Source organism: Monodelphis domestica, chromosome 6 (genome assembly GCF_027887165.1).
Source record: "Monodelphis domestica isolate mMonDom1 chromosome 6, mMonDom1.pri, whole genome shotgun sequence".
Classification (NCBI taxonomy): domain Eukaryota; kingdom Metazoa; phylum Chordata; class Mammalia; order Didelphimorphia; family Didelphidae; genus Monodelphis; species Monodelphis domestica.
Window position 1 is genome coordinate 59,983,500 of NC_077232.1, and position 25,231 is coordinate 60,008,730.

At 43.0% G+C, this 25,231-nt stretch overlaps 1 protein-coding gene across 14 annotated transcripts in view; it reads right to left on the reverse strand.

Moving 5' to 3' along the window:
- Positions 1-22,099, reverse strand: part of MICAL2 (microtubule associated monooxygenase, calponin and LIM domain containing 2) — a 272,089-nt gene extending 249,990 nt beyond the window's left edge. For 13 of the 14 annotated variants that reach the window (XM_056802064.1, XM_016423435.2, XM_056802061.1 and 10 more), the window contains exon 1: positions 21,568-21,990. The gene's annotated coding sequence lies outside the window, so the exon portion shown is untranslated. Of the gene's footprint in view, positions 1-21,567 lie in introns of all 14 variants that reach the window. The other variant, XM_056802066.1, reaches the window with a different exon arrangement.
- Between the last annotated feature and the right edge of the window lie 3,132 nt (positions 22,100-25,231).

Here is a 25,231-nt window from a genome sequence, read left to right on the forward strand (position 1 = left end):
CAACTCACTTCTAAGCATGAATCTCCTCTTTAGACCGTCCAGCTATTACTCTTTTCATTGCTCCTTTTGGAAGCCCATACCGTGCACGTAGCAGGCATAGTAGGTATTGAAAGTCCATACCATATACATAGCAGGTATCTTAGCAGGCATTCAACACTTATTGATGGGAGGCAGTCAGGTGGCTCAGTGGATTGAGAGCGATGCCTAGAGATGAGAGATCCTGGGTTCAAATCTAGATATTTCCTACTCATGTGACCCTGAGGAAGTCATTTCACTCCCATTGCCTTGCCCTTACCACTCTTCTGTCTTGGAATCAATACATAGTATTGATTCTAAAATGGAAGGTAAGGATTTTTAAAAAATATTGATAGCATAGCTTCTACTTGGGATGATTCAGAGTTTCTTCAGAAAGCACTTTGTTCTCTATTGCTCAGAGTTCAGCACAGTGCTGAATGCTATGATCAAAAGGGGAAATGATCAGTGTTGGAGGAGATGTGGGAAAATTGGGACACTAATACACTGTGAGTGGAACTATGAGCTGATATAACCATTCTGGAGAGTAATATGAAATGGGGATCAAAGGGCCACAAAACTGTGCACACCCTTGGACCCAGCAAAACCAATACTGGATCTGTATCCCAAAGAGATCAGAGATAAGAGAAAAGGATCTACCTGTTTAAAATATTTTTAGCTGCTCAATGCAGTGGTAAAGAATTGGAAACTATAGGATTGTCCATCACTTGAGGAATGGATAAACAAGTTGTAATGAAATACTATTGTGCCGTAAGGAATAATAAACCAGATGAGTTTGGAAAAACTTGGAAAGACTTATATGATCTGATGCAAAGTGAAGTGAGCAGAACTAGGAAAACAGTGTATACAGCAACAGAAATATTATACAAAGGGGGCAGCTGGGTAGCTCAGTGGATTGAGACCCAGGCCTAGAGATGAGAGGTCCTGGGTTCAAATCTGACCTCAGACACTTCCCAGCTGTGTGACCCTGGGCAAGTCACTTGACCCCCATTGCCTACCCCTTACTGCTCTTCTGCCTTGGAGCCAATACACAGTATTAATTCCAAGGGGGAAGGTAAGAGTTTAAATAAAATAAAATAAAATAAAATAAAATAAAATAAAATAAAAAGAAATAGTATACAATCATGAACTGTGAAACACTAAACCACCATCATCAAAGCAAGTCTCCAAGATAACCTCCTCAAAGGGCTCATGATGAAAATGCTCTTCTCAGTCAAAGAAGGAACTGTTCGAATCTGAGTGCAGATCAAAGCATGCCATCTTCCACTATATATCCTTCATGAGATTTCCATTGTATGTGTGATATGTGTCTTCTATCATGGCATAAGCAATATGGAAATATGTATTATGTGAAAGTACAAGTATGATCTATATAAGACTATTCACAGACTAGGGAGGAGTAGGGAAGGGTAGAGAGGAGGAAATCTGCATTTTAAAATTTCAAAAAAATTGTCAAAAAGTATCTCAACATGTAACCGAAAAAATAAAATAAAATTTAAAAAAGAATAAATGTTTGCTAACTTGCTGGCTTATTCACTGGTTTTGCTTCTTTTGAAGTCTTTCGTCAAAGGGTTTTGGAAAATAAATGTTTGGGGGCAGCAAGGTGCTCAGTAGATGGAGAGTCAAAGCAGGAGATGGGAGGTCCTAGGTTCAAATCTGGCCTTAGACATTTTCTAGTGGTATGACCATGAACAAGTCATTTACCTCAATTGCCTACTCCTTACCACTCTTCTGCCTTGGACCAGATATTTAATATTGATTCTAAGACAGTAGGTAAGGGTTTTTAGAAAAAGGGAAAGAAATGTTTTCTCTTAAATTCAAAGTGGGGGTGAGGGGGAGGGAGAGGATGAGAAGAGAAAAAGATGCAGAGATGTAAGAGATGTAGCAGGATCTGGAAAACATCTGCCTACTACAAGGAGAGGGAGTTAAACTGTGCTCCAGGGAGGAGCACGAGAGGCTCCCAGTAAGAGAGGATTTACTCTGTACTACCTGGATGCTCATGGACCTCCTTATCATGCAGCCACTTATCATTCCTACCTGCAAAGTGCCTTTTGAAAATACAATTTCCATCTTAAAAGTCTTAGCATACAATAACTCTGGAGAAACTCTCCCAGCTAATGGCTATGGAGAAACATGAAATGGCTTCACCTCTGGTTCAGAGTAGCAGGGTCTCCATTTAATCTTGGGCATTAGGAAGAATAAATAGTTTTTGTTTTAAGGCTTCTGGCTCCCTAGGTAGCCCTTAACTGTCCAGTGAGTTCTCTACAAAGCCCCTTGTACCTCTAGGTCACAGTAGCACCCACTTGGGGCTCCTCCAAAAGAATAAAAGTTTTCACAATATTGTTTTATGGCCACAGACCTTGGCAGAGCCAGCAAGCCCAACAGGTGCACAATGGGTCAAGCAATCCAATTTCCCTAAGGCTCAAGACCAAAATTCACCCTGCAGAGTTACTAGGGCAACCCCACAGCATCCTGGTGCACATCCCACTCCAGGCATAACTAATTAGCTACTAGTTTGGCACCTGACTAACTCCCTATCACACATTAAAGGCTCTCTGAGAACCAGTCAATAACTTCACTCCAGGGCCTTATCTAGCAATTTTCATGCTCAAAGAAGCAAAAAGTACCCTCAAATCAATTTGGGATGAGTAAAGATTGTGGGGAGGGAAGTAGCAGCCAAGAGGGAGGAAACATAGTAATAATAATTAGTGAAAATAAGAACTAAATGTCTAAACTCAGTTGTTTCTACACTAATAAGTATAAGTGCTATAGGAGCCCTCTAAATTTCAATGCCCTGGGAATGAGTTCCAGTTGCCCTAGCCTAGTTAGTCTTGTCAACATGGAATCTAGAAACTCCAAACTTGTAGCCTAGTAAGATCTGATGAAGCCCAAGTTTTAGGACTAGCTTGTAAGTTGGAGACCCCAAAGCTTGTCCTTGTTCCCTGTTCCCATGAGAATCGACCCTGAAGGGAATCTCAGGCTAGCAGTTTCAGACTGAATAATGGACCCCAAGGTAAAAGACAATCCATGTCAGGTGGGGCCAAGTGACTTTTTAGCACAGTAGGCAGAGCTTCAGTCTTGTAAGCCAAAGGTCCCCAAGTTCTGTCCTCAAAAGGAGGGTGTGATACTGTGGGAGAGGAATCTGAAGACCAGAAGAGTCACTTGGCTTGGGCTTGGCCCCACCCTGACAGGAAATGTTATTTTCCTTAGGGTCCATTATTCAGTCCTAAACTGCTAGCCTGAGATTCCCTTCAGGGTGGATTCTCACAGGAACAGGGAACAAGGACCAGCTTTGGGGTCTCCAACTTACAAGCTAGTCCTAAAACTTGGGGCTCATCAGATCTTACTAGGCTACAAGTTTGGGGTTTCTAGATTCCATGTTGACAGTCCGTTCCTTTACCAATCTGGTAAAGGATTTGGCATCGAGTACGTGTTCAAATATGGAATGAACAACCCCTTCCTGAGCTCTAGTTCCCACTACTAAAAGGTACCTTCTTTAGATTGCCTCCCAAAACACCTGCCTTAAAAGGTTCGTTGGAGTCCTGCTATTTGCTACCTGTGTGACCCTGACCAAGTCATTTTCCATGTTTACATATCATTTTCCACTTCTGTAAAATGTGGGGGTGAGCTAGACAACCTCTAAGATACCCTTCCAGTTCTATGGTCTGCTATTCATGGAAGATCTGAATCAACGGAGAGCATCGACATCGACAGAGCCATGATTTCCTCAAAGTTTTGAAATGATAATAATAGCCTGTCTTGAAGAAATGTACTGATTGCTATTTCAGCTCTTTACCTTTGCTCATAAACTTCCTTTTCCCTTTCCACCTTAAGTCTTAATAATCTTTAAAGGAATAACTGATAAGAACTGGGATGGTGATTTTACTGTCATCAAGAACTTCCCGATGAACATACTTCCCCTTCCAATACATGAATTTCAATGCACTTCTCTAAAACTGACAGCCTGGCTCAAAAGCAACGTCTTCCAAGAAGCCTAGCCAGGTTCAACCTTCCTTCTCGCTATAACATTTTGTTCTCATCTCTATAAAGCATTTTTATAGCAGGATATGTTTCAGCTATCTCTGCTGGTATCTGATTTCTCCTTATAAGACTGTAAAGTCCACAAGGTAGGGACCCTCTTCTATCTAAGCTCTGGGTCCACCCTCCCCCGCCAGGACCTAATATGGAGAACAAGGGGCTGAACTTAGAGCAGAAGTCTCATCTCCAGACATCTTCCAGTCCCCATAGGAAGCCAAGAAAGAAGGCAGGAGAGCCACCGTCCAGGATCCAGGGCCACCAAGCAGCACCCATCTGGGAGAACAGACTTGACACAGTGTAGGGGGAGGAGAGGGGGAATTTTTCTGCATGAACAGAAGTCTAAATTTGCAAAACAAATAAAACTGAGGAATGGTTATTCACATAACAAAAAGGCTTTTGACTTCATGAATGATTTACCTGAGGCTCCAGTAAATGACACTCTCCTCCAGGCCAAAGTTTACAGACAATGAACTAAGTGCAAGAAATCCCCCTAGAAGTGGACTGCAAAGCCAAAAATCTGGCTTGGACTGGGTCCTAAATTTATCTTTAAAGGAAGAGTCGGCTGAGCAAAAGTATAAATGAAATATGTAATGAAAATTAAAAGTCCACTGGGCATGTCTACTGTCCATTTGCCCAAACTGTGAAAGCCAAGCATGGCTCCTAGTAATTGAGGAGTTCTCACACTTATTCCTGTCTTCCCAGCAGGGTCTCCATCCTCAAACAACTGTAGTTTCTTCCCAGATCCATTCTCACCCTCTTCCCAGCTCCTCCCCAAGCACCCCAGTTTCCAAACCCTTCTTTCCTCATTCAAAGCAACTTTTATTAGGGTGTCTGTCCTCCACCCAGGTTCCAGTGCTTGGGCAGAGGAAACAAAGCCGGTTCTCAATAAGTTTACAAGGAACAAGGCACATTCTAAAGTATGATACTGTTTAGCAAAGTTGCAGGATGCAAAATAAACGCACATAAATCATCAGCATTTCTATATGTTTCCAACACAACTCAGCAGCAAGAATTAGAAAAAGAAAATCACGTCAGACAATATAAAATATTTAAAAATCTATTTGCCAAGACAAAGGAATTATATGAACATAACTACAAAACACTTTCCACAGAGTTAAAACTAGACTAAATAATTGGAAAAACATTAATTGCTCATGGGTAGGACAAACTAACATAATAAAAATGACAATCCTACAGAAATTAATTTACTTATTCAGTGACACACCTATCAAACTACCAAGAAACTTTTTTTATAGAATTTTAAAATATCATAACAAAGTTCATCTGGAAGAACAAAAGATCAAGAATATCAAGGGAAATAATGAAAAAAATGTGAAGGACTAGCAGTACTACATCTTGAACTGTACTATAAAGCAGTGATCATCAAAACAATATGGTACTGGCTAAGAGACAGAAGGGAGGATCAGTGGAATAGACTGGGGGAAAGTGACCTCAGCAAGATAGTAGAGGATAAACCCAATGATCCCACCTTTGGGGACAAAAATCCACTATTTGGTAAAAACTGCTGGGAAAATTGGAAAACAGTATGGGAGAGATTAGGTTTAGATCAACATCTTGCACGCTATACCAGGATAAATTCAGAATGGGTAAATGACAAATACAAAGAAGGAAATTATAGGTAAATTAGGTGAACATAGAATAGTATACCTGTCAGATCTATGGGAAAGGAAAAAATTTAAGACCAAGCAAGAGACAGAGAATATTACAAAATATAAAATGAATAATTTTGATTACATTAAATTAAAAAGGGTTTATACAAACAAAACCAATGCAAACAAAACTAGAAGGGAAGCAACAACTTGGGAAAAAATCTTTATAACAAAAACCTCTGACAAAGGTCTAATTTCTCAGACTTATAAGGAGCTAAGTCAATTGTACAAAAAATCAAATCGTTCCCTAATTGATAAATGGTCAAGGGACATGAATAGGCCGTTTTCAAATAAATAACTCAAAATTATCAATAAACACAAGAAAAATTGTTCTAAATCTCTCATAATTAGAGAAATGCAAATCAAAACAACTCTGAGGTACCACCTCATACTTAGCAGACTGACTAATATGACAGCAAAGGAAAATAATAAATGTTGGAGGGGATGTAGCAAAATTAGGACACTAATGCATTGTTGGTGGAGCTGTGAATTGGTCTAACCATTCTGGAGGACATTTTTAAATTATGACCAAAGGGCTTTAAAAGACTTTCTACCCTTGGACCCCGCCATACCACTGTTGGATTTGTACCCCAAAGAGATAACAGGGAAAAATATGTGTACAAATATTTATAGCCACATTCTTTGTAGTGACAAAAAAAAAATGGAAAATGAGGGGATGCCCATCAGCCATTGGGGAATGGCTGAACAAATTATGGTATGTGATAGTGATGGAATACTATTGTGCTGAAAGGAATGATGAACTGAAGGAATTCCATGTGAACTGGAAAGACCCCCAGGAATTGATGTAGACCAAAATGAGCAAAACCAAGAGAACATTGTACACGGAAAGTGAAATATTATGGCACAATCAAATGTAATGGACTTCTCTACTAGTAGCAATGCAATGATCCAGGACAATTCTGAGGGACTTATGAGAAAGAACTTTATCCACATCCAGAGAAAGAATTGTGGGAGTAGAAACACAGAAGAAAAAGAATTGCTTGATCACATGGGTCGATGGGGATATGATTGGGGATTTTTACTTTAAATGATTACTCTATTACAAATATTAGTAATATGGAAATAGGTTTTGAACAGTGATGCATGTATATATAACCCAGTAGAATTGCTCATTAGCTCAGGGAGGGGGGAGGGAAGAGGAGAATGAAAGAACATGAATCATGTAACAGTGGAAAAATATTATAAATTAAATAATTTTTTAAAAAGCTCACAACCCCCCCCCAAAAAAATGATACTGAGGGGAAATGTGCTAAGTAGAAAGTCTGGCAACTTGCTAAGAGAAATTTGAAGAGGGTGAGATCACTTTCAGCCAAAACCAAAAGGAATGATTGCAACATCCTTGTTACAGTCTCCCTCCTCAGCACCTCCAGCCCATTTAACATCCACTACCATATCTACCAAGGTCCCCTCTCTCCTTCACTTTAAAACCTTCCATAGCTCTCTTAGGCCTACAGGTGAGGATCCCTATCAGATGAAGTACATCCTAGGCAATCACATTCAGCTCCTGCGAGAAGATGCCTTACCTATGATTTTCCAATATTTGAAATGCCATTTTTTAACACCTACCCTATCCCATGGATCATTGCAAAGGCAAATCCAGGGTGGGGTGGCAGCATTTATACCAAGGACCAGAAAACATGGCTTCTTGCATTTCAGTCAATTGTTTACTGGTATGGCTCCTCAGGGCATGGCATAATGGGGAAGAAATTGTGAGAGGATGTACAATGTTTACTCACTATTGGACTTTTCCCCTGTACTGTGCCTTCTACCTAGAAGTCTCATTCCCTAAAATACAGTGCTAACTCATGGCAAAGACTCAAATGCAGTGATTCAGGGTAAATAAAACCAAGAAAATTATATATATATATAAATATATATGTACATATATAATATATCCACACCAATATACACATGCCATTAAGAACCAAGAACTATACACACACATACACACTGACTACAACAGTGTAAGTGGAAAGAACAAAGAAATTAACCAAATTTTGTGTAACTTTCATGTCCAATTTTGGTGCCCAGTGCATTCAGAAAATGCACTTCCTTCCCTTCTTTTCAGAGATGGGGGGATTCTGGGTGCGGAATATTGTATATGCCATCAGGGGCAGCTCATATCCTGATGGATCTGACTAAACTTCTCCCCTCTTTTTTTCTTGACTTTCTGTTTTAAGAGATAAACTAGGTAGGGGATGGATAAATTCCGAAATGAAGGTAATTAAAAATAAAAGATGGGCAGCTACATGGTACAATAGATTCATCTTTCTGTGTTCACACCTTGTTTCAAATACTTACTAGCTATGTGACCCTGGGCAAGTCACTTAACTGTCCTCGCCTCAGTTTCCTTATCTATAAAATGAGCTGGAGAAAGAAATGGCAAGCCGTTCTAGTATCTCTGCCAAGAAAGCCCCAAATGGAATCATGAAGAGTCAGACATGACTCAAAAATCAACTGAACAACAACAATTGGCAAGTATACCTGGGCCAAGGTAAAAATGTAATGGCATCCAGAAAGAGAAATCCATTTGCCACAAAGGAAAAGTTACTCCTTTCTCTTCCCTCCCCAGTCTCAAACCCAGCTGCACTTCATATCCTTAGCCTCTGCAAATGACTCCCTTAAAAACTAACTCTCACGATTTGGGGAAGTTCCCTTGTTTTTAATTCAGGCTGGCCTTCTTGCAGCCATTAAACATTAAACAGCTATTTTCCAAGGCAATATGAATGTTTAGCTTCTTCCTTCACTGACCAGGCTAGGTTGCAGCTGCCCCACTTATAATTGCTCTCTGTAATAGCTATAGACAGATTTAAGTTGTGGCAGTTTCAAACACAGTAATAGCAAGCACTTTTTAAGGTTTACAAAGCATTCCCTTTCTTTGTACTACCAGCACTTAGATGCATACTCGGCACATAGTAGGTACATAAATGCTTATTGACTGATCCTGCCAGTTGAACAACCCAATGATGGGCCAAACCATGGAGGAGAGGAATGGAGATGACAGTAGAAAGAAGGATAAATTTGGGATCAGAAAACCTGGATTCCACTTTCAGCTCCCTACCATTTCATCAGAGCTATGGGTCCCTAGGACAAGTTCCAATCTCTTTGGGCCATAAAATAGAGATAATAATGGCAGCTTTAGCTCTTCAATGTCCTTCCCAGGATCCAAGGAGTTGGCTGGCACAGGCAAATATCAGAGCAGTACACAAATGTGAGCTACTAATTTTGCCGATGCTTCGATAGAATATTAGTTTTCACTAAGAGAACAGAAGTGATTAAATAGTATATAAAAAATATCCCTTAGGCAGATGGACTCACCTTCAAGGCCTAGAGTGGGAAAACCGGACTGGGTCTGAAATATTGGTAAGACAAGCAGCTTGGCCTTCCCCTGTCTTCTACCTTTTTAAGGGATTGGAACTTGTTTACTAAATTTAAGCTCTGCTCCCAGATATGCACATATAAGGCCTCTCAGCCTGGTGATGAGCAGTTGTTTTTAGTTTTTTTTTTTTTAATGGCAAGGAAAGAGAGAGAACAAGCAGGAGGGAAGAGGGGAGAGAAAGGAGAGAGAGAGGAAGGGAAAGAGGATGGAAAGAAGGGGAGAAAAGGAGGGGCGAGAGGAAGAGAAGACAAAAGGAGGAAGGAAGGAGAGACAAAGGAGAACAAAGTAGGGAGGGAGCAATAAGAAGCTAGAAAAGAGGAGAAAGGGAGGGGAGAAAGGAAGAGGAGATAGAGAGGGAGGGAAGAGAGACAAAGGGGGGCAAAATAGAGAGATAGGGAAACAGGGAGAGATAAGCTAGAAAAGAGGAGAAAGGGAGGGAAGAAAGGAAGAGGAGATAGGGAGGGAGAGAGAGGAGAGACAAAGGAGAGCAAAACAGGGAGATAGGGAGAGAGAGAGAAGAGGGGAAGGGAGAGAAGAGAGGAGAGAAATTAAATTTGGGGACAGCCTAAGTTGTACTTGGGCAGCTATGCCAATTAAGAATGCTAAAAATAGCCATGCTTTCTTTCATGTGGAAGATAGAGATGAGGCTTCTGCAATAAACAGACACAGCAGCAGAAAGCTTCTGAGGCCAGGAAACATAACCAGCTGGGACACAAGCAGTGAGTTACCAGGCAGAAGTTTCATAGATAGATAGACATGCTAGCCTGCTGCCTCTCTGCCCTCCTCCTACTCAGCCCCACAGATAAGCTCTTCATAAAGGGGAAAACACTTCTCTCTGTTTTAGAGGTTCCCAATGCCTCCCAAAAAAAGAGGGCAAGTGTCTGGGAGGACATTCAGAGCCTTGGGCACCTGCGGAAGACAGGGGGACACTGGGAAAGGGGGGGGGTTAATAGATACCCTCCACTCCCCACCACTGTCATTTGTCAGATGCAGTAAACAGAATAATAGGTGGACTTGCCCATGGATGCTTTTAAGGAGAAATCAGGGATGCTGACTAAAACAGAAGAGAGATATTTGCCAACCCAATTCCAACCCAACTGGGTTCTGCGTGTCCTAGAAAGGGGGGACGGGCGCAAGAGAGGGAGGCTGCTGAAGGCCATTCACAGAGTTTCTTGGAGCAGGCTCTGTGCTAAATTCCATCTTTATTGCAGAGATGGAAACCGTTTGCTCTCCTGCCCGTTTAATTCCTCCAGGTCCTGCCTTCCCCATGCAGTGTCCAGTACAGGGCTTTAGAAATAGCACGCACGCAGTTAATCGCTGTTGGATTGAACTGTCAATGAGTCACACCCGGTGGGCAGGCTGTGATTACTAACGGGACAAAGAAGGAATATTTGCCCATCAGCGCGAGCTCTTGGTGAATCGCTCGCTCGTTCACACACTTCCCTGCCCACGTTGCAGCTAAGGAAGAACATCCAAGGACGCTTCCTTTCCCAACAGGGTTTTCTTCCCATCCCACATACATATGAGAGGCGTATCAGAATTCTGGGTAGTGCCCTGGTCTTGGAATCAGAAACCCCTGTTGCTTATCAGCCATGTGACTATGAGCCCATCACTTAACCTCTTTTCTGTATAAAGAAAGAGTTGGACTAGATAAGCCTAGTCTAAAGTCTCTTGGGGCTCCAAATTGCTCCGTTTGTGCATTGGGAATCTAGGCTGTCATCTAATGTAGAACCAGAAGGCGCTGGAAACATTCTCTAGTACAGCCAGTCAAGAACCTAGTTGTTTGCTGCTCTCTCTCTGGGACTTTAAGCCATAGGAAGCTAACACTTCACAAATCAGAGGTCCCCTTGGGCAACTCTGGGGAAGAGTGAGTGAGAAGAGAGTCTGACCCAATACTAGCTTTTCTAGGACAAATAAGCCAACAAATCAGTCCAAAAGGGAGTTAAAAACAAAAGCTCTTCTTAGGAAAAACGTTTAAATCACTAAGTGTGTGCATCCATAAAATAGAAAAAGAACAGAACAATGAACTGGGCAGACAATTAAAAAAAAACTAGAAAAAGAAAAATGCAAAATCCCCAACCAAACCTCAAACTGGAATGCCAGAATATCAAAGGAGAGATTAATAATTGAAAGTAACAACAAAACAAAACAAAAAAGCCCCATTGAACTAATAAATATGACAAAGAGCTGATTTTAGGGGAGGGTGGTAAAATAAACCACTGGTTAATTTAATTTTTAAAAAAGAAAATCAAATTATTGGTATCAAAAATGAAAAGGACAAATTCACAACCACTGAAGAGGAAATGAAAGCAATTATTAGGAGTTATTTTGCCCAATTATATGCCAATAAATCTGACAATCTAATTAAAAATTTAAAAATATATAAATTGCTCAGATTAACAGAAGAGGAAATAGAATAGTTAACTAGAAATGCTTTAGCTCCTTCACTAAATTCTTCCCCTTTACCCGTTTAGCTTTCCAGGTCAATCAGGGAGCTTCCATTCTGAACTTTATACTAATTCATTAATGAACTCAGCTCTCTTCTCCACCCTAGCTGGGTTGGCCTAGTATGTGAATGCCCATATTATGCCCCTGCTGCCCGCTTCAGGGTACACTTGGGCTCAGATCACTGTTACCCACCTCCAGCTCATACCCAGGCAAAGTAGGACCACTGTCTCTGAACCAAGACTCTTCTCCTCATTTGTTTTCCCAAATCCCAGCCAGCCTCTGCAAGGAGGAGGATTCAACTTGTCCAGGAGCCCCGTGACAAGAGGAGCTTGACCTGAGTCTACAAAAAACCAACAGGAGAGCTTAGCTTCTCTGGTAAAAGTTGTGGCTGTTTGGGGTTTGGCAGTTTTTTAAACCAAATTCATCACCAAAATTATTTCTCCCAGCCCCTCCCCTAGCATTCTCACAAGATAATTCAGCAAATGTTTGTTAAGTTCCTACAATGCACAAGCCCAGCAGGGCAGTAGGGCTTTCATAATAACTTAAACAATATCAGCTTGAAGGTGTGCAAATCACTTTAAATACATTACCTCCCTTGTTTTCTACAACAAACCTAGGAGAAAAGTATTACAAGTATGACTATTATCCCCAAATCTTTTTGTTGTTGTTGGGCAGCTAGGGCAGCTAGATGTTGCAGTGGATAGACAAGAGGGTCCTGGAATCAGGAAGACCTTCTCCGAGTTCAGATCCATCAGACACCAGATGTGTTATCCTAGACAAGTCATTTAACTCTGTTTGCCTCAGTTTCCTCATCTGTCAGATGAGCTGGAGAAGGAAATAGTAAACCACTCCAGTATCTTTGCCAAGAAAACTTCAAATGGGGTTACAAAAAGTCAGACATAACTGAAAAAATTGCAACAAATTATTCTAATTCTAATAGCAAGAAAATTGAGACTCAGACAGTCTTACTCAGTCACAGAGTTTACAAGGGTCTGAGAGGGAATTCCAACAGTCTTCCTGAATCTGAACCAAGTGTTCTATTCATTATACCACCCTGTCTCTTCTCCAAGAGTGGATTGGGGGAAGGGTGGGTCCAAGCCTTTCCAACTACTAGTCTCATAGGCATCTGAAACAGTGTTTCTAAAACAGAGCTCATTATCTTTCCCTCTATAATACCTCCTCTTCCAAGCTTCCCTCTACTAACTGGTCCAGGCTCAAAATCTTGGTGTCATCCTTAACTCCTCTTCCTGATCCCACATATCTAAGGCACTGCTAACATGATCATTTGTACATTCACACTATCTCCCATACATATACCCATTCCCAAAGCCATGCCCCTAGTATAGGTGCTCATCATTAGCTGGACTGCTGCAATAGCTTTGTAACTGGTCTTTCTTTCTGGTCTCTCCCAGCTCTAAACCATCTTCCACTCAGGTACCAGATCCAGCTACGTGTGTGTGTGTGTGTGTGTGTGTGTGTGTGTGTGTGTGTATATGTTTGTGTGAACTTATTTATAGCAACTCCTTTTGGGGTGGCAAAGAACTGGAAAATGGGGGGTGTCCCTCAATTGAGGAATGGATGAACAAATTGTGGTATATGATGGTGATGGAATACTTTTGTGCTATAAGAAATGAATAGGATGATTTCAGGAAAAGCTGGAAAGACCTACATGAACTGATGCAGAGTGAAATAAGTAGAACCGGGAGAACACTGAATATAATAACAGTAAAATTGTATTATAATTATCATGAAAACTTGGCTATTCTCAGCAATGCAATGATCTGGGACAATCCTGACAGACTTATGTTGGGGAATCCTCTCCACCTCCAGAGAAAGAACTGTTGGAGTCCTCTTTCCCATCAGTGTATTTTTGGTTTTACTTTGGGGTTTTGGTCATGTATGAGTGTGCTCTCATAACAATGACCAAAATGGAAGTATGTTTTGCATGATAAATAAATAAGAAAATAAGAAAATAAAATATTTTGTTTAATAATAATGAAATAATGAATAATAATATAATGATAACATGTTTGTAAAATATAATTTATATTTATATTATATAATTTATCAATTACATTTATAATAATTAAAATGAATTTTAAAATATATTTTTTATATATACCTAGTTATTAATATGTCTACCCCATCAGAATTTGAGGGCTGGCATATAGGAAATTAAAAATACTTTTAATTGGGGGCAGCCAGGTGGCTCATAGATTGAGTCAGGTCTAGAGATGGGAGGTCCTGGGTTCAAATCTGAACTCAGATTCTTCCTACCTGTGGGACCCTGGGCAAGTCACTTAACCTTCATTGCCTAGCCCTTACCACTTTTCTGCCTTGGAACTGACACATAGCATTGATTCTAAGACAGAAGGTTAAGGTTTTAAAAAATATACTTTGATTGATTCAAGGCCTGCCTTGGAGCTATATTAGCTTTGTCCTCAAAAAGTCACATCTCTCAGCCTAAAGTTCCAAGACTCACAGACTAAGACTCTAATGTATACAGCTAAAACTATAAAGTATAAGTTTACTTTTGAAAGAAATGGGAGTTCACCACAGCAAAGAAATCAGGGGTTCGGACCCATTCCCCAAAGATGCAAGGTTCTCTGGAGAGGGATTCCAGGTTCCCAGGATAAATATGGTGACTGACTGAGACCCATCATTCAATTCAACTTCCCAAGGACACCAAGGCCCCAAGGGGAATCACTTACCTTCTAGGCTTAAAGGATTTGAAAACCCAGCATCTATATTTTCCAAGGAAGGATTCACAGGACTGAGTTTTCCTTTCTCTACCACCTCCCTTCAAATTCCTGCTGCTTCTGAACCTGCCATCCCAACTAACAAACAAATTAGAGATGGGCGAGAAGCCAGGCCAACCTGCCTGCCAGTATAACAGTAAGACTGTCCACGCTAGAGGAGGAAGGCCACCCTCCAACTTGCCCAGACCACCCCATGCCACCATCTCTCACCCCAAAGCAAAGGAGTTAAGAGGGAATGAATCAGCTGGAGATGAGAGACCCACACTCTCAGTTCCCTGGAAAGCAGCCTTGTTGCTTTTGTGAAGGAATGCTGTTGCTACAGTTGTCTTCATAAGCCACAACCTTTGGGCAGACTGAATTGAGGTGGGGATTTGGGAAAACAAAACAAAAAATTCCCTGGCCCTTAGAAGGGATAAAAGTTGGTCCAGTTCAGACAGCCAAAAAAAAAAATCTAAAAATATACTTAGCACCAAGCACTTCCACCCCCACCCTGCTCCAAACACACCAGCACCATAGCCCACTGGGCCAAGTCTTCTGGTAGGAGTTTACAGGAACCATGAAGTTGGGGGACTGATCTTTGTTGGTTTGAAGCAGGGATGGTGGCAGTAGGTAAATCATGAAACAGGCCTCTTTTTCCTCTTTCAGGGTGGTTCTGAGATCTATCCAGAGTTTTGTCCAGCAGAAAGAACAGAGGCCTTTGAGTCAGGAGACCACCTCTGCCTTAGTTGTGTGGCCTTGGGCAAGTTACTTCCCTTTTCTGGGCCACATATAAGGTCACTTCCCAGCTCTGATATTCTTTGACTCCATCATTCTAATTCTATTCAACAAGTATCTACTTGGTGCAAAGAATTATGGTAGGTATTTGGAGAGCCAAGGTCCAGTAAGGCCCAAGCCTCCGAGTTCACAAGCAGGGAAGATACCAAGTATGGAAGGAAGCACATGAGAATGGGATAAAAGGCTAGTGGGATTCAGCAGGGAGAGAAAGTACAACTCTTTTTCCTAATCATGGGACAGAGGGGGACAGGCAGCTCCAAGGAGAAGAAACTCAGAAAGAGGACTCAGTCTCTGAATCAGGTTTCCGGAGCTGAAACAATCTGAGCCATCAGAGAACTAGCTGTGACACATCATTCCCCCTAGATCGGGGTGGGGAGAACTCATGCCTCAGCACTTTCTGAAGGAGCTCCTTATCAGCATGAACCAGCCCCATTTACAGAGAAGCTGGGGTGAAAAAAACAGAAAGAAAGGTAGTGGGGGAGGTAGATGGGAGCCTTAAGCCAATAACCAATAAAATGATGTGTGTTCTGACTGCCTCCCTCTCCACCCCACAATCTCCTGCCAAAGAAAAGGAATGGGTCTGGGTTCCATTGGGTCAATGGAATCCTGTATCCAAAGAGAAGCTAACCTAGCCTACGCTTCTCAGGGGTTCTTTATCTCCCATCCCATGACTATGGCCATCTTAGTTATCCTAGCTTGTGACAGTTATCCCAGGAGTGACAGCACCAGGGGGTTGGCAGGTTTTTCAGTTTGGAGAACATCCTTTCCTGTTATGGGCAACAACAACAAAAAATTAATGCCCATTTCTATATGTAATGAAACTTAATCAAATGTAGTATTCCAAGGATCTTCTTTCCTAGACCCAAGAAACAAAGGAAGCCCTCAGAAAGGATAAGGAAGTGGGAGAATTAGTAAGAAAGGAAGACTATAAATTCTTGCTTTTCCTCTTTCTGCCCAACCCCTATCGCCTTTTCTTGTTGTTTTTTTTTTAAGAAATGTGTGTGTGTGTTTTCTTAAACTTAAAGCTCAAGCAGCCCTCTGGCCATGTAAGCATGAGTGTGTCTTTCTTCCAAAGTGCAGCCAGCCAGCTCTTCCAGTTGGGTTGGCCAATATCTACTAAATGCAACTATTTAAAAAAAAAAAAGAAGAAGAAATTTTTAAGATTATTCGGTGTAGCTTTTACTAGGTAGGTTAAAAATAATGCATTTTATCAAAGGCACACATGAGAAATGGTTGAATACATGGTAGTGGTCTGTGAAAGTAGTGAAATATTATCACGAAAAAATATTAGAAATTTGGCAAAGTATAGGATGATTTGTATGAACTGATACAGAACAAATTAAGCAGAACCAAAAGAACAAAACACACAGTGTCTGGTGGAACAACAAGGTAGTAGAACTCTAAGCAACAGAAAATCAAGCAATAGTCCCAGAGAACTCTTCTATGAAGAATCACAAGAGTTTTTGTGACACAGTGAAGAACACATGGATTTGCAATTGAGAGGAGATATGGGTTTGAATTCTATTTCTGCTACTTAGTGCCTACATAATACCTTGGGCAAACAACTGAGCTCCCTTAGCCCTCAGTTTCCTTATCTATAAAATAAAGGGGTTAGAGAGATGACTTCTAAGGTCCTTCTAGCTATGATCCATGAATACCAGGACATAAAAGTACATAGACTGTTAGCCTTCTATCAAAGAATCAGCAGTTTTTGCTTAACTACTTTTCTTTGTTCCAAGAATTGGGTACAATGAGAAGGAGAAAGAAGAATCTAAGAAGGGCTGGGATATATAAAAATAAAAGATTTCCACAAAATGTCTTTAAAACAAAAAAGTAATGTAAAGGCCCTTGAGGAATGTCTATTATCTGGGGAAAAGCTACTGAATATTCCAGCAACAGAAGCCCAGTTTTTACAGAACTTTACATACAAAAAAGCGTTGATTCTACTTGGGAAACTAGTGGATTGCTTGAGCTTAGGAGTTCTGAGATTCAGCAAAGTCAAATCAATCAGGTGCCTGTACTAAGTCGGATAACAAAATACTGATTTCCCCCCTGAGAGGGGAGCCACCAGGCAAAATGGAAAAAGAGCCGATCAAGGGACCAGACTCATGGGTGACCACTGTACTTCCAGCCTAAACAAAATAGAGGTAGGAGATTCATTCTTAATAAGAAAACAAAAATCCTTCAATCATGAAAGCAGTGCAGGGTGACAGGAAGGGCAAGTGTTAACATCCACATTTTACACAAAGCCATTTTACTCTTATGGTTTTTTATTGTATCCACACTGCCTATTTACAGATCCTGGGCACACCAAATGGGCTCAAATGATATGATTGGGCCCCATTGCCAAGAAGACCAAAAAAATAAATAAATCATTAATGGATTCTCTCAAAGATTTCCATCTGAATGAGACCTTGGAGGTCATCTTGGCCAAACTGGCCATTCGATTGTAAGCTCCCTCAGGGCAGAGACTGTCTTTTGTCCCTTTTTAGTAGATGGAACCTGGAACCTAGGAGGTGTTTAATAAATGCCTACTGCTTGATGTGATTGGTTTTATAGATGAGGAAAATGGGGCTTGAGGTTCCCAAGGTCATAGAGATCAGAACTCAGGCCCTGGGGATCCAAATTCAAAGCTTTTCCTCTTTCTGCCAGGATCAGTCTAGGCTAGAAATCACCATGGATATGAAAGGAAACCCCCCAGGAGGAAGGTCAGTTAAGAAGTGTCTTTGAAGCTCTTCATTCCTTAAGGCCCCAAGGGAAGGGAAATGGCAGGGAGAAGTTTGGAGGGAGGGAAGAAGGGAGAGAAGAGAATACAGTATTCTTCAAGCAGCTAGTTGGTACCTAAAGTGTTTGGGTTATAACGTTATAATTACTGAGGCTGATTAAGTCTAACTTCAAAGCTGAGATTACAATGACATCAGTGCCCATGAGCCTGAGTGTTAAGCTCACAGCCCCAAACCAGTGTGGCAAGGCTGAGCACACCAAATAGTTCTACTGTTATTGCAACGTGTTTACAAACTGACGTTTACTCCAGTTAGCCCACACATACTTCTTTTTTTTTTAACCTCTTATCTAAACACATGTGCAAGTCTTGGCCCTTGTAGACAAGCCAGACAGCAAGGCTGGCATCAGCAGCACGTGTAGTCTGGCCACCAAGCAAGCCAGCGGGCACATACTAGGGGGGAGAGAGACTCCTGAAACAAAGCCTTCCCATCATGCCAGAGGATCCCAAAGGTCTCTTCTAGCTCTAATGCAATGAGTGTTAATTAGAGAGGCAGTTTGACTTATTAGATAGAACCCTGAGGTGCAACTCGGTGACACAGTGGATGGAGTGCCAAGCCTGGAGTCAGAAGGTCCTGGGTTCAAATCTAGCCTCAGACACTTCCTAGCTGTGTGACCCTGAACAAATCACTTAACCCCAATAGCCTAGCTCTTGCCCCTCTTCTGCCTTAGAATTGATACTAAGACAGAATACAAGAGTTTGTTTGGTTTTTTTTTTTTAGAAAGAAGACTGGAAGTAGAATCAAGAAGATCTTAGTTCAAATCCTGTCTCAGACACTAACTAGCTAAATATGACCCTAAGCAAGAAATTCAATCTCCTTCAGACAATTTCCTCATCTCTAAAATGAGAGCAATAATAGTACCTCCCTCACATGACTGTTGTAAGACTCAAATAGGAAGAGATATAAAGTGCTTTGGAATCCTTAAGGCATCTGGGTAGAACAGTGAAAAGAGAAGCAGGTCAGGAATCAGGAATACTCATCCCCCTGATTTCAAATCCAGCCTCAAACACTTTTTCTAGCTTTATGACCCTAGGCAAGTAATTGAGTCCTATTTGCCTCAGTTTCCTAATCTGCAAAATGAGCTGAAAAATGTAAAATGAGCTTATAAAATGACAGGCCATTTCAGTATCTTAAAAACAAAAAACAAAAAACAAATAGGGTCATAAAGAATCTGACACAACTCAATAACAACAAACCTTAAAATACTGTGTAAATATTGATTATAATAATGATAATGATTATTATTTTTTACAATTGAGTTGGCAGGTTTCCCTAAAGAAACCTTCATAGTGGAAACAGTGATAGGCTTCTGGAATGAACTAAGTTTAGAGTAAGGAAGTGCTGGTTCAAATTTGGCTTCTGTCACTTCCAAGTTCCTTCTCAGAATCAGTTCCCATGTTTGTAAAAAAAAAAATACAAATGATAATATCCATAGGACTTACACTCACAAGGTTTCTTGGAGGAATAAAATGAGCTGAAAACATAATCAAATATTATGATAAAAAGGGGTTTTGCAAAAAAAAAAGTTTACTTTCTTAGAATTGATATCAGATCCAAGACATAGGAGCAATAAGAGCTAGGCAATTGGGGTTAAGTGACTTGCTCAGGGTCACACAACTAGGAAGAATCTGAGGCCAAATTTGAAACCAGAACTTCCCATCTCCCGATGTGGCTTTTTATCTACAGAGTCACCTAGATGCTCCAGCTTTTGCAAATTTTAAAGTTCTATAAACATATCTATAAACATGGGGAAATATTTTAATATTTTAATTTAATATTTTATTTAATTTAAACATTTAATTTTTTTTTTTAATTTGTATAACCCAGTGGAAAGGCCTAATGGCTCCAGGAGGAGGGAGGGAAGAAAATGAATCAAGTATAAACATGTCTATTATGACCATTATCATCACAATAGGGGCTCTATTCAATACAGTCTTGTCAACCCTGATGGTCTTGCCAATCCATCCCAAGGGCAGAACTACCACTATCCCTCTGAGACACACTGACTGCTCCTGCAGTTAGCTATACTGGCCTTCTCCAGCAGTCTTTCAGGGGCACAGGGGCCCATCCAGGGGCATTAGTGGAAAAGTCCAACCACAGCAAGGGTACCTGGACCTGGAGCAAGAAGTTGCCTCCAATCTTATCAAAGACACATCCCCAAGACATCAAGTCTATAGAACAAGTCAAGAAACCCAGCAGACCTGGTGGAGACTAATAATCTGGACTCCCCACACTCTGGTGCCTCTTAAAACCCCAGCTCTGCCTTCTGAAGAAGCCAAGTTATTACTCTGTGATTCCTAGTAATTAAAGATCTCAGATAGAGGCGTAGGTGAGGCTGGGAGTAGAATTGATAGCATCGGCTTAGTCTGACTGGAGAAGCAACAGGCTGGTCGAGTCTGCTGCCCTAGGGAATAAAGAAGGGCCCAGATGGGGTGGGGTGCATGGTCAGGGGATAGAGAGGGGGCACTGCAGTTATCCCATGCCACACTTGCCTTCTCCTCCTTCCTAGCCCAGGCTGCCCTGCCTACTGTGGCCCGGGTGGTGGGGAATCCAGTTATTTCATCTTTAACTGGAACCACATAAGAATATTTATCTCTAGACACTGGCAGGAGCACGGATGAGCAACAGATGTCCAAACTCCCTGCGAAACCACAAGGCCTCCAAGGTCTCTGGCAGCACCTTTGGCCAATCCCTTGCCCTATGCACAGCAAAGCTAAATGCACGGATTTCCCATTTAAAGAACCCAGGCGTCCCGGAGGCAATCCTCACATTTCAGAAGCCTCTCACTTCCGAGGATCACAAGCGTTTGACAGCGCAAAGCCCGACCAGGCTGCTGGGCTGGGCTTGGTAAAAAAATTGCTTCCAGTTCGGGCCAGGCGACCAACCGCAGGTGTCAGGATTAAGCAAGGCACCTCTCCGAAATAATACTTCCTTCCCCGGGAGGCTAGGCAGGGAGGTGGACTTGGGAGGGCACAGCACCGGCTGCCACCTGGGCCTTCCCTCCCACCGAAGGCCAGGAGAGGCGCCGGGAGAGCCCAGCTGCTGGGACTGGGAGTCACAGCCCCGAGGGACTTCACTGGTCACTGACATCTGGAAAACCATAACTTCCTGTAATTAAAGGCCATGGGAGGGGGTGGGGGTGAGGGGGGCAAAGGAGGTGAGCGTGGAAATGGGGGGGGGGGATGACGGGTCAGAAAGGCAACAATCCCTGGGACTTCGGGGGTATGGACTTGGCTGCTGCCAAACATCCCGGCAAAGGGCTGGGACGTGACCACTGAGGTGGAGTTCGGTTGTCTGGTTTTGAAATGGGTTAAAGGTCTGCTGGCATCCCTGCTGGCCCGCAGGTCGAGTTCGCCTGCCTCAGATCATTCTGTTCCTTTAAAAATGTTCTTTTTCTGCGAAGGGAGGATCAAAGTCTCCGACCCCCCGCAGCCTCGGCCTAGGGGCGCCCTCCCCACACCCCCTCTTTTCAGAGAGCCTCACTTGCTGCCAAAGAAACTCTGTAGCCCCCTAGACCCCGTGCGCCGGCGGCCGCTCCCGGGAGTGGGGATGATAAAGCCCTGGGAGCCCCCTCCCCACCCGCACCTGCGCCCAGCCCAGCCCAGACTGCAGCCGCTCCTACCCGGTGCCCGCCCCGCGGACCCCGATGCCGCAAGCCTTACAGTGCGCCGCGGCACTCCGGGAGCGCATGGTTCTCGGCCACCGGTTCTCCTCCACATCCTCGTCTGCCCCCGGGCGCGGCAACCCGGGACGGCAACTGCGCGGCGGCTGGGGACTGACTGAGCCCGGAGCTCCTGGCTCTGCCAGAGAAGCAGCCCTACAGAGGCGGGCCGGCCTCCCCCGGCCCGGCCTCTCTCCAATCGGAGCGCAGCCCGGAACCCCAGTCCCGCCCCACCGGTCTAGCTGTCACCGCGGGCCGGCACACGTGGGCTGGAGCTGCCCCCGCAGCCCGGCCCTGGCTGAGTCTCGGGGGGCGGAACTGGCCCCAGCACTAGCCCAGCCCGCTTGGGGAAAGCAGGCCCGCCCCGCTCCAAAAGCACGCAGGTAGATGCCCCTGCCTGCCCAACCAGAGCTTTCCCCGTGAAGCTCCAGGGTTGCGCCGCCCCCGCTACCAATTGGACTAGGAGTCTGTGGCGCGTCCCAGCCTGGGCGCTTAGGGAAGGGCGCAGAACTGAGGGTGCCGGGCTTCCACTGGCGACGGTGGAAAGAAGGAAAGGGATCCCAGCCGTGAGAGATGGGCACAATTCGGATCAGAAGGGGGTTAACTGGGGCCACACACCCTGGCCTGGAGGTCGGCACTCCGGGGTCCTCCTTGGACGCCAGTTTCCCCCTCTTTACTTAGGAAACAGGACTAGGTAACCCCGAAGGTCCCCGCAGTTCTGGCACTCTGCCCTCAGGGTCCCCAGCAGTATTTCCTGGTTCTCTGTCTGCAGAAGGCTGAGCTGAGCCTATGAATAGTTCCAAGTCCTTTTTGCTGCTGCAGTTGTTCTCTCACATCTAGCTCTTCTCGCCTCTCACTAAGATCTCATCACCTCTCATTTGAGCTTTTATAAATAGCTTCTTAAAAAAAAAAATCTTCACCTTCCGACTCAGAATCAATACTGCGTATTGGTTCCAAGGCAGAAGAGGTAAGGGTGAAGCAATGGGGGTTAAGTGACTTGCCCAGGGTCACACAGCTAAGAAGTGTCAGATCATATTGGAATCTAGGACCTCCCGACTCTAGCGCTGGCTCTCAGCCACCTAGTTCCCCCTATAATTAATTCCTAACTGACCTAACTGTCTTCATTGTGTTCCCTCTCCAATTCTTCCTCTGTTGCCTAATCAACCTAAAACACTGTTATGGTCTTGGACACTCCCTAGTTCGAAACCCTCTTGAGCTTCCCTCTTGATAATGAAATAAAGTACAGCCTATTTATCCAGACATTGAAGGCCCTCCACTGCCTGACTGGAAGTAGATATAGAAACCATATGTAAGATAATTTGAAGAGTGGGAAGAGAACACTGGGCTAAAAGAATCAGGAAATGTTTCTCTTGGCATAGGTGAGCCTGCTGGTGCCAGCTAGTACTGGCTCTCAAAAGATCCGGTTGTTAAATTTTCATTGTGATCATTTCAGAAAATAATACAAACCAGGGTTTGATAGAGTATTGGGTTGATTGAGTAGATTTAAGAAAGTGATGGAGGGGCAGCTAGATATCACAGTGGACAGAATGCCAAATCTGGAGTCAGGAAGTTGGGGGTTCAAATTCTACAAGGGATACTTCCTACCTATGTGACCCTGGGCAAGTCATTTAACCCTAAATGCTTAGCCCTTAGAAGCAATACTCATTCCAAGACAGAAGGCAAGGGTTTTTTTGTTTTGTTTTGTTTTGTTTTGTTTTAAGAAGAGTAAAAAAAAGTGATGAAGAAAAAGTAGTGAATAATGTAGATTACACTTCAAAGTGTAGCATGTGCATTCCACCACCATAACCACCCCCCTTTCCCCTCCCCCAAGCTCCTTGTTAAATATTTACAAGCACATCCCTCAATGAGAAAAAGAAAAATAGGGAATGTAAGAGGCAGGAATTATGTGTTTGTACATTCTCTTGAACAGCAAAGAGATAAAAATCAATCAGTACTTTAAGAAATTATTTCTGACTCTTCCCTAGAAACTAAAATACTGAAGCTGAAACGTAAATCCTTTGGCCACATCATGAGAAGGTTGGACTCACTGGAAGAGACCCTGATGTTGGGAGAGATTGAAAGGGGATGCCAGGGGATGAGATGGATGGATACTATCATGGAAGCAACAAACAGGAGCTTGGACAGACTTTGGGAGACAGTGGAAGACAGAAGGACCTGGTGTGCTGTGGTCCATGGGGTCATGAAGAATTGGACCTGTCTGTACAACAGCACCACATTCTATACTCCAAGGACAAACTGTGCAAAGGCTCTAAAGTGACTGGGAGGGGAGAGGTCTCGATTCAGAGAACAGCCAGACAAATGAGCTGATCTGGCAGGAATGCTGTATGTGAAGGGTGCTATCAGCCTACACAGAGAGGCTCCAGCCAGATTTTGAAGGGTTTTAAATGCCACCCTCAGGAATTTGATAATGGAGGCACTAGGGAACCTCTGAAGATTCTTGAGCAGGGGAGTGACATGCCCTGACCTTGTGTTTTAGAAATTTAATTCTGAAGCTTTCCCCAATACTCTTTCCCTCCCCCTGCTAAAAGCAACTCCTCATTCCTTCAGTTTCTCATAGTCTTTCTCTCTCCTTGGTACTCAAGCCAGCCAATCTCCTTGGTATCCTAGTTATCCCTGTACTTGTTCTTCCCCAGATTGATGGCAAGCAACTTGAGAAAAGGACATGGGGAGAAACCATTTTTTTTTTGCCCCATTGCAGAGCCCACTGACTGACACAGAAGTGGCACCGAGGCAGTGTGGCATCAATTGAATTGAAAGGAGAGCAGCTGCTAACCTAATCCACAGGCATCCTTTACCTTATGCCTTCCTGCTCTATTAAAAACAAATATTGATGCCCATTAAACCCTGGGCTGGTGCTTGGGGAGCCATTCTACTTTTTATTGCAAAGCTAGAGAGAGGGAACAGCCCCACCCCCTGCCCTCCCCACCCCTTACTCCCAAAAAAGGCTCTCTAGAATCTCAATAGACCTTCTTTGAACCCAAGTTTGGTTTTGTCCATTGTCCAGGGCAAATTCCCTCAGAGAGGATAGCCAAAGAGCCAGCCTCAATGAAAGCCCCAAGTTTTTCACAGGCAGGAACCCCACAACCTGTCCCTTCATGGCAGGTGATCCCTGAGGTTCCTTAGAGCTCTGAAGTTCTGCGTCTATATTAAAGAAGCAGTTTGACATAGTGGAAAGACACACACACACACACACACACACACACACACACACACACACACACACACACACGCACACGCGCGCGCACAGTTAGGTGGCACAGTGAGGGGAATCAGGAAGACTCAGCTTCCTGAATTCAAATCCGGTTTTAGATACTAGCTAGGTGACCCTGGACAATTCACTTAACTCAGTTTCCTCATCTGTAAAATGAGCTGGGAAAGGAAATGGAAACCACCCCAGTATCTTTTCCAAGAATACCCCAAATGGGGCTACAAAGATCCTGACATAACTGAAAAACAGCTAAGCAACAACAGACACTAGTTTTGTAACCTAGGGCGAGTCACTTAAACTCTTCCATCCTCATTTTTCTTACCTGTAAAATTGGGATAATATTGACACCTACCTCCCAAGTTGTTATAAGGATCAACTGTGAACATATATATATTTTTTAAATCTTACTATCTGTCTTTGACTCAATAGTGTGTAT